The sequence below is a fragment of the Anomaloglossus baeobatrachus genome, unplaced genomic scaffold (assembly GCF_048569485.1).
Source record: "Anomaloglossus baeobatrachus isolate aAnoBae1 unplaced genomic scaffold, aAnoBae1.hap1 Scaffold_362, whole genome shotgun sequence".
Lineage (NCBI taxonomy): Eukaryota > Metazoa > Chordata > Amphibia > Anura > Aromobatidae > Anomaloglossus > Anomaloglossus baeobatrachus.
Genome location: NW_027442973.1, coordinates 70,952 through 85,787, shown reverse-complemented (window position 1 = coordinate 85,787; position 14,836 = coordinate 70,952).

Below are 14,836 nucleotides of genomic sequence, written 5' to 3'. Positions count from 1 at the left end.
GCCTCCCTCTTCCCAGCCTCCCCCAGCATCAGCCTCCCTATTCCCAGCCTCCCCCAGCATCAGCCTCCCTCTTCCCAGCCTCCCCCAGCATCAGCCTCTCTCTTCCCAGCCTCCCCCAGCATCAGCCACCCTCTTCCCAGCCTCCCCCAGCATCAGCTACCCTCCTCCTAGCCTCCCCCAGCATCAGCTACCCTCCTCCTAGCCTCCCCCAGCATCAACCACCCTCCTCCCAGCCTCCCCCAGCATCAGCCTCCCAGCCTCCCCCAGCATCAGCCTCCCAGCCTCCCCCAGCATCAGCCTCCCGCCTCACCCAGCATCAGCCTCTCTCCTCCCAGCCTCCCCCAGCATCAGCCTCCCTCCTCCCAGCCTCCCCCAGCATCAGCCTCCCTCCTCCCAGCCCCCCTCCTCCAAGCCTCCCCCAGCATCAGCCTCCTAGAGCATCAGCCTCCCTCCTCCCCCTCCCAGCCTCCCCCAGCATCAGCCTCTCTCCTCCCAGCCTCCCCCAGCATCAGCCTCCCTGCTCCCAGCTTCCCCCAGCATCAGCTTCCCAGAGCATCAGCCTCCCAGCCTCCCCCAGCATCAGCCTCTCTCCTCCCAGCCTCCCCCAGCATCAGCCTCCCTGCTCCCAGCTTCCCCCAGTATCAGCCTCCCTCCTCCCAGCCTCCCCCAGCATCAGCCTCCCTCTTCCCAGCCTCCCTCAGCATCAGCCTCACCCAGCATCAGCCTCCCTCCTCCCAGCCTCCCCAGCATCAGCCTCCCTCCTCCCAGGCTCCCCCAGCATCAGCCTCCTTCCTCCCAGCCTCCCCCAGCATCAGCCTCCCTCAGCATCAGCCTCCCTCAGCATCAGCCTCCCTCCTCCAAGCCTCACCCTCCCAGCTTCCCCAGCATCAGCCTCCCTCCTCCCAGCCTCCCTCAGCATCAGCCTCCCTCCTCCAAGCCTCACCTTCCCCCTCCCAGCCTCCCCAGCATCAGCCTCTCTCCTCCCAGCCTCCCCCAGCATCAGCTTCCCCTAGCCTCAGCCTCCATCCTCCCAGCGTCCCTCAGCCTCCCTCCTCCCAGCCTCCCCCAGCATCAGCCTCCCTCCTCCATCAGCCTCCCTCCTCCAAGTCTCCCTCAGCATCAGCTTCCCTCCTCCAACCCTCCCCCTCCCCCTCCCAGCCTCCCCCAGCATCAGCCTCCCTCAGCATCAGCCTCCCTCAGCATCAGCCTCCCCCAGCCTCTCTCCTCCCAGCCTCCCCCAGCATCTGCCTCTCTCCTCCCAGCCTCAGCCTCTCAGCCTCTCTCTCTCCCCCCCAGCCTCAGCCTCTCTCTCTCCCCAGCCTCCCCCCCAGCCTCAGCTTCTCTCTCCCCCAGCCTCCCTCTCCCCCCAGCCTCCCCCAGCATCAGCCTCTCTCCTCTCAGCCTCTCTCTCCCCCAGCCTCCCCCCCAGCCTCAGCCTCTCTCCCCCCAGCCTCTCCCCCAGCCTTAGTCTCTCTCTCCCCCCAGCCCCTCCCCCCAGCCTCAGCCTCTCTCCCCCAGCCTCAGCCTCTCTCTCCTCCCAGCCTCAGCGTCTCTTTCCCCCAGCCTCCCTCTCCCCCAGCCTCAGCCTCTCTCCCCCAGCCTCTCTTCCCAGCCTCCCCCCAGCCTCAGCCTCTCTCTCTTCCCAGCCTCCCCCCAGCCTAAGCCTCTCTCTCTTCCCAGCCTCAGCCTCTCTCTCTCTTCCCAGCCTCCCCCCAGCCTCAGCCTCTCTCTCTTCCCAGCCTCATCCTCTCTCTCTCTTCCCAGCCTCCCACCAGCATCAGCCTCTCTCTCTTCCCAGCCTCAGCCTCTCTCTCTCTTCCCAGCCTCCCCCCAGCCTCAGCCTCTTTCTCTTCCCAGCCTCTCTCTCTTCCCAGCCTCCCCCAGCCTCAGCCTCTCTCCCCCAAGCCTCCCCTTGCATGATTATAGTGGACAAAAAGAGGCATCGCAACGATCATCAACTAACCTGTAAGGAGCCCATACATTCTAGGCTCTGCCTCTGCCTTACCTGCTCCGGTGCCCGCCGCCCTGCTCTGGCTGGCTCCTCTTCTGGCTGGCTCCAGCTTGAGACGTGTCCTCCTCCGCGGCGTGTGTCGTCTGCAGCATTGGATGCTGCAGCACGGGGCAGTCAGCTGATTGTCGCGCCTGCGCGCCTCTGACCCCGGAAGTGCAGGCGATGGAACTTCGGTTAATCAGCTGACTATGCCTGGCGCCCGCCATGTATTTAAATAGACAGAAGTGCGCCTCTCCTCCCTCTCAACCCCCCCCCCCCCCCCCGAACACAGCCGAGGTGTAACGGAGGGAGGGACGGGGGGCGGGGATGTAGAGAAAAAAAAAAAAAATTATATATATTTATTTATTTTTCGCCCCCCGCAACGTGCCGCCCTAGGCACGGGACCACGGGTGCCTAGTGGCAAATACGGCCCTGGAGGTGAGATATCATTTGGGTACTAAAAAATATTCAACATGAAATGTGCTATGTAAATAGTACAACCGTAAAAGTAGCACATTATCTTTATAAACCACAATCCTTCACACGGAAATGTGAGCAGAAAAATAAAAGAGTAATTGCTTCTGTAATAAGAGTAGGAAAATACAAAAGAGCAAAAACAAATAATTTCCCAGTTTTTCGGTTAAGAACAGGACAATGGAATTAGGATTCGATGTATTCTTGTTTCTACGGAAGAAGATGGGCGCACACATGGTGTACGGATCTGTGCACTCGCTGACGGGCACAATTTACACCCATTTCTCGTACTGAAGGCAGCAAAATAGTGAAAATTATCCCATTACAAAATGTGCCCACATTATATTTCACTCCCAAACTAGAATAATTATGTAAATAAAAAAGTTTAGATATTCTAAACTAGTGTCGGAGCTTGTAGACTTTAACCCCTTAATGACCGTGGGCAGTAAAAATATGTCCTAGCGGTCATAGTGTTAATTCCCTCCCGCTGCTGCCAGCAAGCAATAAAGAGATTAAGTGTATACCGCCCCCCATCATCAGATAATTTCTGTGGTTTCAGCTACCAAGTGTAGCTCAGACCGTGGAGATCATGATTTGGGCAGAAAAAAATATTTATCTCCCACCTGGCATGATCAATCATGTCAAATAGGGACATAAGGTGCTTATCCCGGTCCCCCGATATGGCCAAAGTGCCCCCCCCCAGTTCTATGCCCCAACTGATCATCTAAAATGGCCGGCGCACACGCTGCACTCATCCTCCTCCTCAAAGTTCTCCCCAGGTCCAGCCAGGTCACCCTGTCAATCCTCCGGTCTCCGTTACCTCCTGCAGTGACGATCCCCCACGATCCCTCCTCTTCCTTCTCAGAAGACCCTGGCCACAAGTGCAGAGCGGTTCTCAGCCGGCTCCCTGCTAGTAGTGACACTAAGTTTACTGCAGCTCACACTACCATGCTGTGGACCCGGGGAGAGTGAGTGCAGTATCACTGCACCCACACTCCTCACATGGAGGGTTTGCACTTCAGAAAATGGGGGATATGTTCTCAAAGTGTGCCACCCATATTCTGGAAGGTCCAAAGTCGTCGTATAACCTCCAAAATGGATTATGGCAGACCGGATTTTTTTTTTCTTTTTAATAAATTCGTGAAAGAGGGAATGTGTTGGGGAGTGTTTTTTCAAATTTTTTTTTGCCTTTTTTTTATTACTGACTAGGTTAGTGCTGTCAGGTATCTGATAGACGCCGTGACATCATTAACCTAACCCAAAACAATCCTATTTATTTCCCCATTTGCCACCGCACCAGAGCTATACAAAGAGCTGGGGGCGAAACGCCAGGATTTGCGCATCTAATGAATGCGCCACTTCTGGGTGGCTGCGGCCTGCTATTTTTAGGCTGGGAAGGGCCAAATAACCATGGATCTTTCCACCCTGAGAATACCAGACCACAGCTGTCCATTTTTCCTTGGCTGGAAATCCAATTTGGGGGGTGTCATGATGTGATATTGTGGTTATGTACTATTTTGTGTGGGTTCATGTTTTGGGCATGGTGGTCTGTCTATTCGATATATTGTTTGTCCTGTTAAGTCAGGTTATATCCCCTTGAAGTGCTTCTGTGCCTAGGTCTGGGGGAGGGGGCCTGGAATCCACTTAAACTCTCTGTTTACCTGAGAGATTAGTGATTCTGGGTGCGACTTAAGGGTACTTGTCACATAGCGAGATCGCTAGCGTGATCGCTGCTGAGTCACAGATTTTGTGACGTACCAGTGATCTCGCTGTGTGTCACACTAAGCAGCGACCTGGCCCCTGCTGTGAAATCGCTGATCGTTAAACACTGTTCTGGTTCATTTTTTGGTATTCGGGCTCCCGCAGGGCAGCACGCATCGGTGTGTTTGACACCTTACCCAACGACCTTGTTCGCCTATGTTACTAATCAAGATTTGAATTGTGCTATGTAACAGGGTCCCTGCGACTGCCGATATCGTTGCTGCGTCGTTGGGAAGATCTGTTTGACAGCTCACTAGTGACCCTGTAGCGACGTACCAGCGATCCTGAGCAGGTCATATCGTGGTCGGAATCGCTGGTACATCGTTTAGTGTGACGGTACCCTTACAAGAGAGAAGAAACAAGATTGAACCTCTGAGGGAGATGATGAGGCTGCAGACAGCACCCCAAAGACACTGTGAGAAACCCCGATTTCCCTGGAGAAGGACTGCTGGAGGAGTGTGACTGAAGTCCAGGAAATTTATGCCATTTCTGGACTAGTTTTACCCTCCGTGTGGTGGATTATTTGATGGTCATTCTATATTGCATGGAATAAATATGCTTTGGATTGTTCACTCATCTCTCGCTCTGTTAATTGTGTGATATGGGAGAAGGACCCCTTCACAGGGGGCACCCCCCTTTTTTTTTTAATTATTTATGAATTAAAAAAACAGCATGGGGAGACCTTCATTTTGGAATACCAGCCAAGGTGAAGCTGCCAGCTGTGGTCTGCAGCCATCTGCTTTACTCTAGCTGTTGTTTTTTTTTTTTATTATTATTATTATTATTATTTAATTTATATTTTTTTTGGGGGGGGCGGGGGCAAATTCAAAGTTAAACACAATTTAGTGCCCCATGAAACTTACTAAAGGGTGCTAGCTTAGAATATGCAGGGGGGTGGGACATGATATATGTGTTTGACATCTATCCATCCATCCATCCTAGCTTATTAGGCTGTGTGCCCACTATCAGGATTTGCAGTGCTTTGGACGCAGAATGTTTTGACTGCGATGTTGTGAAGTACAAGCGCAGTAGCGGGATGTTTAGAAATCTACTGCCCACTGTGCTTCTTTTCTCTGCAGCATAAACTGACCAGCGGCGCGGCTTCCTGAGGTGCAGGCTGTCAGTTTATGCTGTGGAGATGACAGTGTTTTTCGCAGGGAGAATAAAGTCTGCAGCGGCCTGAACCTGGATCGTGGGCACGGGCAGCTGCATTCTCGTGTGGACAACACTGGCATCTGCACAGAAGGGCTGACACTGCGTCCTAGACGCAGTATCGCCGGATTGTGGGCACCCAGCCTAAAAGTGAGAAATTTGGCATTACAGTAACATTTTTGTGAACTACCTCTGGAGTCAAAATGCTCACTGTAACCCTGAATAACATTTTTGAGTGGTCTAGTGTCCAAAATGGGGTCACTTGTGGGGGGGTTTCTGCTGTATAGGTACCTTAGGAGCCCTGCAAATGTGACATGGTGCCCGCCATTTATTTGAACTTTTACAAAATTCACATGGTGCTCCTTCCGTTCCGAGCCCTCCCGTTTGTCCAAACAGGAATTTTTGGCCACATTGGGGTATCAAAGTGTGGGGTTTACTTTTTCGTATTTCCTCTTGAAAAAGTGAGAAATTCGGTGCTAAAGCAACATTTTTGTTAAAAAAAAATTAACATTTTCAATATGACGACCTAATGTTATCAAATTCTGTGAAGTACGTATGGGTTCAAAATGCTCAATATACCTCTGGATAAAATTCTTGAGGGGTCTAGTTTTTAAAATGGGATCACTTGTGGGGGAGCTCCACTGTTTAGGCACCTTAGGGGCTCTCTAAATGCGACTTGGCATTCGCTAATAATTCCAGCTAATTTTACAGTCAAATGGTGCTCCTTCCCTTTCAAGCCCTGCCGTGCGCCCAAACAGTTGATTTCCACCACATATGAGGTATCTGCGTACTCAGGAGACATTGCACAATAAATTTTATGGTGCATATTTTCCTGTTACCCTTGTGAATAAAAGCTATCTGGTTAAAGTAATAATTTTGTGGTAAAAATGTTTTGTTTTTTTAAATTTTCATGGCTTAATGTTATAAAATTCTGTGAAGCCTCCGGGGGTTCCAGGTGCTCACCAAACATCTAGATAAAATCCTTGAGGGGGTCTAGTTATCAAAATGGAGTAACTTGTGGGGGGTTTCTGCTGTTTAGGTACCTTGGGGGCCCTGCAAATGCTACATGGGGCCTGCAATCTATTTCAGCCAAATTTCCTTTCCAAAATTCACATATAGCTCCTTCTGTTCCGGCTCCTCCCATTTGTCCAAACAGAGGGGTACCAGCACGCTCATAAGAAAGTGGGTAATAAACTGTGGGGTCCACTTTTTGGCGTTACCTCTCGAAACCTGTCAAAGTGACACTGCTCAGAATTGTAGAAAATGGCCGAGTCATGAAGTACAAAACTGGCTCCGTCCTTAACGGGTTAAACTGAATATAAATGAGCCGGTCAGGAATAGCGGAAAACTGGTCCTGAACTGGTTAAAGGTGAAAATAGCTGAGACATGAAAAGGTTAATGAGAATGATGACCCCAAAATAACAGACACCCTGCACCTACCTCCGGTAGAGTCTAGATCCCACCCAGTGGCCAGAAGGACCTCTGCTGACGTCACACCCATGTGACCGGCCTCTTGTGTGGGAGGAGCCTGTAGTTCCCGGCAGTCAGTGCGCAGTTGCGGTACAAGCAGCAGGATGTTTCCCCTCTTCCCTGCTTCTGCTGTTTCCAGCCCTGGGTGTGATATAACAGGAGGTAATATCTGATGGAGCTTATCATGTATGAGCCTCAGGGGGAAATAAAAAGGGATTGTAGGTCACCGTCTCTGGGTGGCAATAGTGTGCAGCAGTAAGTGCGATGCTCTGACTGTGGGGAGAGAGGGTGCGATGCTCTGCCTGTGGGAAGGGGAGGAGAGAGAGAGAGGGTGCGATGCTCTGCCTGTGGGAAGGGGGGGAGAGAGAGAGGGTGCGATGCTCTGCCTGTGGGAAGGGGAGGAGAGAGAGAGAGGGTGCGATGCTCTGCCTGTGGGAAGTGGGGGAGAGAGAGAGAGGGTGCGATGCTCTGCCTGTGGGAAGGGGAGGAGAGAGAGAGAGGGTGCGATGCTCTGCCTGTGGGAAGGGGGGGAGAGAGAGGGTGCGATGCTCTGCCTGTGGGAAGGGGGGGAGAGAGAGGGTGCGATGCTCTGCCTGTGGGAAGGGGGGGGAGAGAGAGGGTGCGATGCTCTGCCTGTGGGAAGGGGGGGAGATGAGGGTGCGATGCTCTGCCTGTGGGAAGGGCGGGAGAGAGAGAGGGTGCGATGCTCTGCCTGGGGGAAGGGGGGGAGAGAGAGGTGCGATGCTCTGCCTGGGGGAAGGGCGGGAGAGAGAGAGGGTGCGATGCTCTGCTGGGGGAAGGGGGGGAGAGAGAGAGGGTGCGATGCTCTGCCTGGGGGAAGGGGGGGGGAGAGAGAGAGGGTGCGATGCTCTGCCTGGGGGAAGGGGGGGGGGAGAGAGAGGGTGCGATGCTCTGCCTGGGGGAAGGGGGGGGGGGGAGAGAGAGGGTGCGATGCTCTGCCTGGGGGAAGGGGGGAGAGAGAGGGTGCGATGCTCTGCCTGGGGAAGGGGGGGGGGAGAGAGAGGGTGCGATGCTCTGCCTGGGGGAAGGGGGGAGAGAGAGGGTCGCGATGCTCTGCCTGTAGGAAAGGGGGGAGAGAGAGAGGGTGCGATGCTCTGCCTGGGGGAAGGGGGGAGAGAGAGGGTGCGATGCTCTGCCTGTAGGAAGGGGGGGGGGGGAGAGGGTGCGATGCTCTGCCTGTGGGAAGGGGGGGAGAGTGAGGGTGCGATGCTCTGTGGGAAGGGGGGGAGAAGAGAGGGTGCGATGCTCTGTGGGAAGGGGGAGAGAGAGAGGGTGCGATGCTTGTCCTGTGGAAGGGGGAGAGAGAGAGGGTGCGATGCTCTGCCTGTGGGAAGGGGGGGGAGAGAGAGGTCTGGCGATGCTCTGCCTGTGGGGAGGGGGGAGAGAGAGCGTGCGATGCTCTGCCTGTGGGAAGGGGGGGAGAGAGGGTGCGATGCTCTGCCTGTGGGAAGGGGGAGAGAGAGAGAGGGTGCGATGCTCTGCCTGGGGAAGGGGGGGAATGCAATGCTCTGTCTGTGGGGGAGTCGCAGAGCAGCACCCGGGGTCCTGTTGTCTTTTCCCGTTAGAGGCATGGAGCGGGGGGATAGATCCAGGAGGGAGGGGATTGGAGCGGGTCACTATATATGTAAGGGAAGCCCATTGGATATTAAAGCTGGAGCCAGAGATCACAAAGGGCTGAATTCCACAATGATCTGTGACTGATTACTGATGGGTTTATTAGCAGGTGATTATCAGCGCATTCATTATACACAGTTTATGGGAATTTGTGGCATTATTATTATTATTATTACTACATTATTGGTCATTTTTCTTTATAGAGTTCGGGGCAATATCGGCTCCACAGAGAATTCTTCCTCATCCACTGATATGAAGGGTTTCATCTATTGGAGAGAATCCCACAAGTGACATAAGAGGATATCTCTGTGTATACATTCTCTGCACTGTGTATTATATGGGGTGTACTTATATATTCTCTGCACTGTGTATTATATGGGGTGTACTTATATATTCTCTGTGCTGTGTATTATATGGGGTGTACTTATATATTCTCTGTGCTGTGTATTATATGGGAGGTGTGCTTATATATTCTCTGCACTGTGTATTATATGGGGTGTACTTATATATTCTCTGCACTGTGTATTATATGGGGTGTACTTGTATATTCTCTGTGCTGTGTATTATATGGGGTGTACTTGTATATTCTCTGTACTGTGTATTATTATGGGTGTACTTATATATTCTCTGTACTGTGTATTATATGGGGTGTACTTATATATTCTCTGTGCTGTGTATTATATGGGGTGTACTTGTATATTCTCTGTACTGTGTATTATATGGGAGTGTACTTATATATTCTCTGTACTGTGTATTATATGGTGTGTACTTATATATTCTCTGCACTGTGTATTATATGGGGTGTACTTATATACTTCGCTGCACTGTGTATTATATGGGGTGTACTTGTATATTCTCTGTGCTGTGTATTATATGGGGTGTACTTGTATATTCTCTGTACTGTGTATTATATGGGGTGTACTTATATATTCTCTGTACTGTGTATTATATGGGGTGTACTTATATATTCTCTGCACTGTGTATTATATGGGTGTACTTATATATTCGCTGCACTGTGTATTATATGGGGTGTACCTTATATATTCTCTGTGCTGTGTATTATATGGGGTTGTACTTGTATATTCTCTGTACTGTGTATTATATGGGGTGTACTTATATATTCTCTGTGCTGTGTATTATATGGGGTGTACTTATATATTCTCTGCACTGTGTATTATATGGGTATACTTATATATTCTCTGCACTGTGTATTATATGGGGTGTACTTATATATTCTCTGTGCTGTGTATTATATGGGGTGTACTTATATATTCTCTGTACTGTGTATTATATGGGTTGTACTTATATATTCTCTGTGCTGTGTATTATATGGGTGTACTTATATAATGTTTGTATTGATGCCTCTTGTAATCCTCTATTCTTGTAAGTTGTCATTTGCTGGTGTCTTGGTGAATTTGATGATTCGGTGACGGTTGTTTGTTCCCCCCTCAGAGGTTGTGTGGGTTTATAAGTGGCCGCATTCACTTTGATATTGTCATGATTAAGAGCAGTCATCTGTGTGAGACGCGGTGATGGACAGGGTGTACTTTTTTTTCCCACTGTCTTTAATAAAGTTTCTTTTAACCCCTTCAGCCCCCAGCCTGTTTTTACCTTAAGAGCCGGCCATTTTTTACAATTCTGACCAGTGTCACTTTGACAGGTTATAATCTGGAACGCTTCAACGGATCCTGACGATTCTGAGATTGTTTTTTCGTGACATATTGTACTTCATGTCAGTGGTAAATTTAGGCCGATATTTTTTGCGTTTATTTGTGAAAATTTTGGAAATTTGGCGAAAATTTCGCAATTTTCAAAATTTTAATTTTATGCCCATAAATCTGTGAGATATGTCACACAAAATAGTTACTATATAAAATTTCCCACTTGTCTACTTTATACCAGTGCAATTTTCGAAAAAAGAAAATTTCCGTTAGGAAGTTAGAAGGGTTCAAAGTTCATCAGCAATTTTTCATTTTTCCAACAAAATTTACAAAAAAAATTTTTTAGGTACCACATCACATTTGGAGTGACTTTGAGAGGCCTAGGTGACAGAAAATACCCAAAAGTGACCCCATTCTAAAATCTGCACCCCTCACACTGCTCAAAGGTACATCCAAAAAGTTTATTAACCCTTTAGGAGCTTTACAGCAACCAAAGCAATGTGGAAGGAAAAAAATGAAAATTTTACTTTTTTACACAAAAATGTTATTTTAGCCATAAAATTTAGCATTTTCACAAGGGTATCAGGAAAAATGCACCATAAAATTAATTGTGCAATTTCTCCTGAGTACACCGATATCTCATATGTGGGGGAAATCAACTGTTTGGGTGCACGGCAAGGCTCGGAAGGGAAGGAGCATCATTTGAATTTTTGAAAGCAAAATTGTCTTGAATAATTAGCAGACGCGATGTTGCGTTTGGAGATCCCCTGCGGTGCCTAAACAATGGAGCTCCCCCACAAGTTACCCCATTTTGGAAACTAGACCCCTCATGGAATTTATCTAGATGTTTATTGAGCACTTTGAACCTCTAGGGGCTTCACAAAAGTTAATAACTGAGCAGTGAAAATAAAAAAAAAAAAAAAAATTACCATGAAATTGTTACTTCAACCAGGTAGCTTTTTTTTCACAAGGGTATCAGGAAAAATTGCAACATAAAATGTATTGTACATTTTCTCCTGAGTACGCAGATACCTCATATGTGGTGGAAATCAAATGTTTAGGCGTATAGCAGGGCTCGGAAGGCAAGGAGCAACATTTGACTTGTCAAACGCAAAATTGTCTGGAATCGTTAGTGGATGCCATGTTGTGTTTGGAGACCCCCTGAGGTGCCTAAACAATGGAGCTCCCCCACAAGTGACCCCATTTTGGAAACTAGACCCCTCATTGAATTTATCTAGATGTTTAATGAACACTTTGCACCCCTGGAGGCTTCACAAAAGTTTAGAATGTTCAGCCGTGAAAATATATATATTTTTTTTTTTTACCATGAAATTGTTATTTCAACCAGGTAGCTTTTTTTTCCACAAGGGTATCAGGAAAAAATGCACCATAAAATGTATTGTGCGATTTCTCCTGAGTACACAGATACCTCATATGTGGTGGAAAGTAATTGTCTGGGCACACGGCGGGGCTCAGAAGAGAGAGCGCCATTTCACAGCAAAATTGGTTGGAATTATTAGCGTACGCTATGTTGCGTATGGAGACCCCTTGAGGTGCCTAAACAATTGAGCTCCCCCACAAGTGACCTCATTTTGGATACTAGACCCCCATGGCATAAATCTACATGGATAATGAGCACTTTGAACCCTCAGGTGCTTCATACATTGAGGCATAAAAACAAAAAAGTACTTTTTTTTTCCACAAAAATGTTATTTTAGGCTCAATTTTTTAATTTTTACAGGGGTATCAGGATAAAATGGACCGCAAAATTTGTTGGGTAATTTGTTCTGAGTACGATGATACCTCATATGTGGCAGAAAACCACTGTTTGGGCGCACGGCAGAGCTCCAGAGGGAAGGAGCGTCATTTGACTTTTTAAATGGAAAATTAGCTGGAATCGTTAGCCACACCATGTTGCGTTTGGAGATCCCCCTGATGTGCCCAAACAGTTGAGCTCCCCCACATGTGACCCCATGTTGGAAACTAGAACCCCCCCCCATACAAAGAAATATTAGTTTGGCAAAATAAAAAATACAGACGTCAGTAAAAAAAAGAAAATATATATATATATATATATATATATATATATATATATGAGCGCCTGCAACTGACACTAAGGCAAGTGCCACACGTGAGAGCTATGCACAAATCTCGCAACGCATCACAGCCGCACACTCCTGTCTGGAAGAGAATGACCATGCCGGATGATGCGATGTGAGACTTGTGCATCGCTCTCATGTGTGGCACTGGGCTGACCCTTACAATATTCATTAAAAAATACTGTAGTTGACGATTACTACAGTATAATTTTACTGGCCCTAAACTAAGTTTATTTGTATTTCTTTCTTAGTTTGCATAAAAAAAATTAGGACGAACGCACGGATGTGCTGCAAAAAGGGGGGGACTAGGTGGGATGGAAAAAAGATGGATGGAGGATAGAAGAGGGCACAATGGATGCAGGAGCGGCGGAGGATGGGAGAGGGGGCACGGCGGAGGATGGGAGAGGGCGCGGCGGATGGATGGGAGAGGGCGTGGCGGATGGAGGAGCGGTGGAGGATGGGTGAGGGCACAACGGATGCAGGAGCGGCGGAGGAAGGGGGGGCGAGGGGAAGGGTGGAAGAGGAGTGGGAGGTGAGATTGGGGATAGCTACCTTACAGGATGGATCTAGGCAGCAGGATTGCAGCAGATCCGGGAGGGAGGAAGGGGGCAGAGGATTAAGGGGATGGGAGAGAGCAGGCAGCAGATCAGGGAGGGGGCAGAGGCTGATGGGGGAGTGAGGTGTCAGATGCAGGGGCGCAGAGGCTGATGGGGGAGTGAGGTGTCAGATGCAGGGGCGCAGAGGCTGATGGGGGAGTGAGGTGGCAGATGCAGGGGCACAGCGGCAGATGGGAGAGAGCGGCGGCAGATGGGGAGAGTGCGGCGGTAGATGCAGGGGCGGTGGAGCAGCTGATGGGGAGAGTGCAGCGGCTGATGGGGAGAGTGCAGTGGCTGATGCAGGGGCGGTGGAGCGGCTGATGGGGAGAGTGCAGTGGCTGATGGGGAGAGTGCGGCGGCAGATGCAGGGGCGGTGGAGCGGCTGATGGGGAGAGTGCAGTGGCTGATGCAGGGGCGGTGGAGCGGCTGATGGGGAGAGTGCAGTGGCTGATGCAGGGGCGGTGGAGCGGCTGATGGGGAGAGTGCAGTGGCTGATGCAGGGGCGGTGGAGCGGCTGATGGGGAGAGTGCAGTGGCTGATGCAGGGGCGGTGGAGCGGCTGATGGGGAGAGTGCAGTGGCAGATGCAGGGGCGGTGGAGCGGCAGATACAAGCTGGCAGCAGAAAGAAAGCAGCAGCGTCAGATGCGGGGGGGGGGGGCGCAGCGTGAGGAGAGCAGCGGCGTCAGATGCCCCCATGCATCTGACTCCGCTGCTCTCCTGCCGCTGCTCTCTTACTGCTGAGTAGCGGCGTAACATGCAGGAGCGAAGCGGAAAAGTAGCGGCGTCATGTGCAGGAGCGCAGCGGGAGAGCAGGGGCGAAGCACATGGAGCAGGGCAGCGGTGGATCGGGGGCTGTGACTCACAGATGGGCACCCGCAGGGATCGCTCTCCTCAGATTCCACGGAGGGAAAAGCTAAGGAGAGCGATCTCCTACAGCGAGCTCACCCGGTCCCAGATGCACGGTGCTGCTTGTAGAAATCGGTCACAAGGCCGATCTCTCCAATCAGAGCTGGGGGCGGGTACAGTAAAGCTCACTGAGCTCCAGCCAATGGCAAGTGCTGAAGCTGCACTGACATAGTTGGATTTCAATGCTTCAGCCATTTTCAATGGCTGAAACATAACACTGGCTGTGATTGGCTGAGCGGCGTTCGTCAGCCAATCACAGCCTCTGTAGGTCCGGGAAGGAGACACCACCCTTCCTGAGATCAGGTACAAGTCCTCTCCTTCCCGAATCTACAGTTTTTTAAAACCGATCGCGGTGCCCGGTGCTCTGGTGCCGCGATTCCGCCATGACGGATGTATCCGTCATGGGTCTTTAAGTACCAGGGCACCATGACGGCTAGATCCGTCAAAGGTCGTGAAGGGGTTAATTAAGCTGTTTCTGGATTTCCTCTCTTCTATGGGGTCTCATAGATTCTACCATCACTAATTTAGGACTTAGTGGCAGCTATGGGCTGCTATTAACTCCTTATTACCCCGATTACCATCACACCAGGGCAATCAAGATGATCCAGGTAAAGTGCTGGGATTGTCACATCTAATGGATGCAGCGATCCGGGAGGCTGCAGGCTGATATTTTTAGGCTGGGGGGGCAGCCTAATAACCATAGGCCTCCCCAGTCTGAGAATTCCAGCCACCAGTTGTGAGGCTTTACCTTAGCTGGGTATCAAAATTGAGGGGACTGCACGCTGTTATTTTACTGTACAATATAGACCCACCGGCGGCTGTGATTGGTTGCAGTCAGACAGCTGTCAGTCAGTGTGGGGGTGCATCTGACTGCAACCAATCACAGCCACCAGTGGGCAGGGGAAGCCGTGAATATGTATGATCCTAATGAGCGGCCCAGGAAGAAGAATGAGAGGCAGCGGGAGCAGTGTGACAGCCGCGCTGGTGATCGGTGAGTAAGAAGTGCTTGCTCCTACCGCTTTGTGCCGGATTCTGGTCCCCATAGATTTTTTATGGGGACAAGCATCTGACCAGACACCGGGGATCAATCCC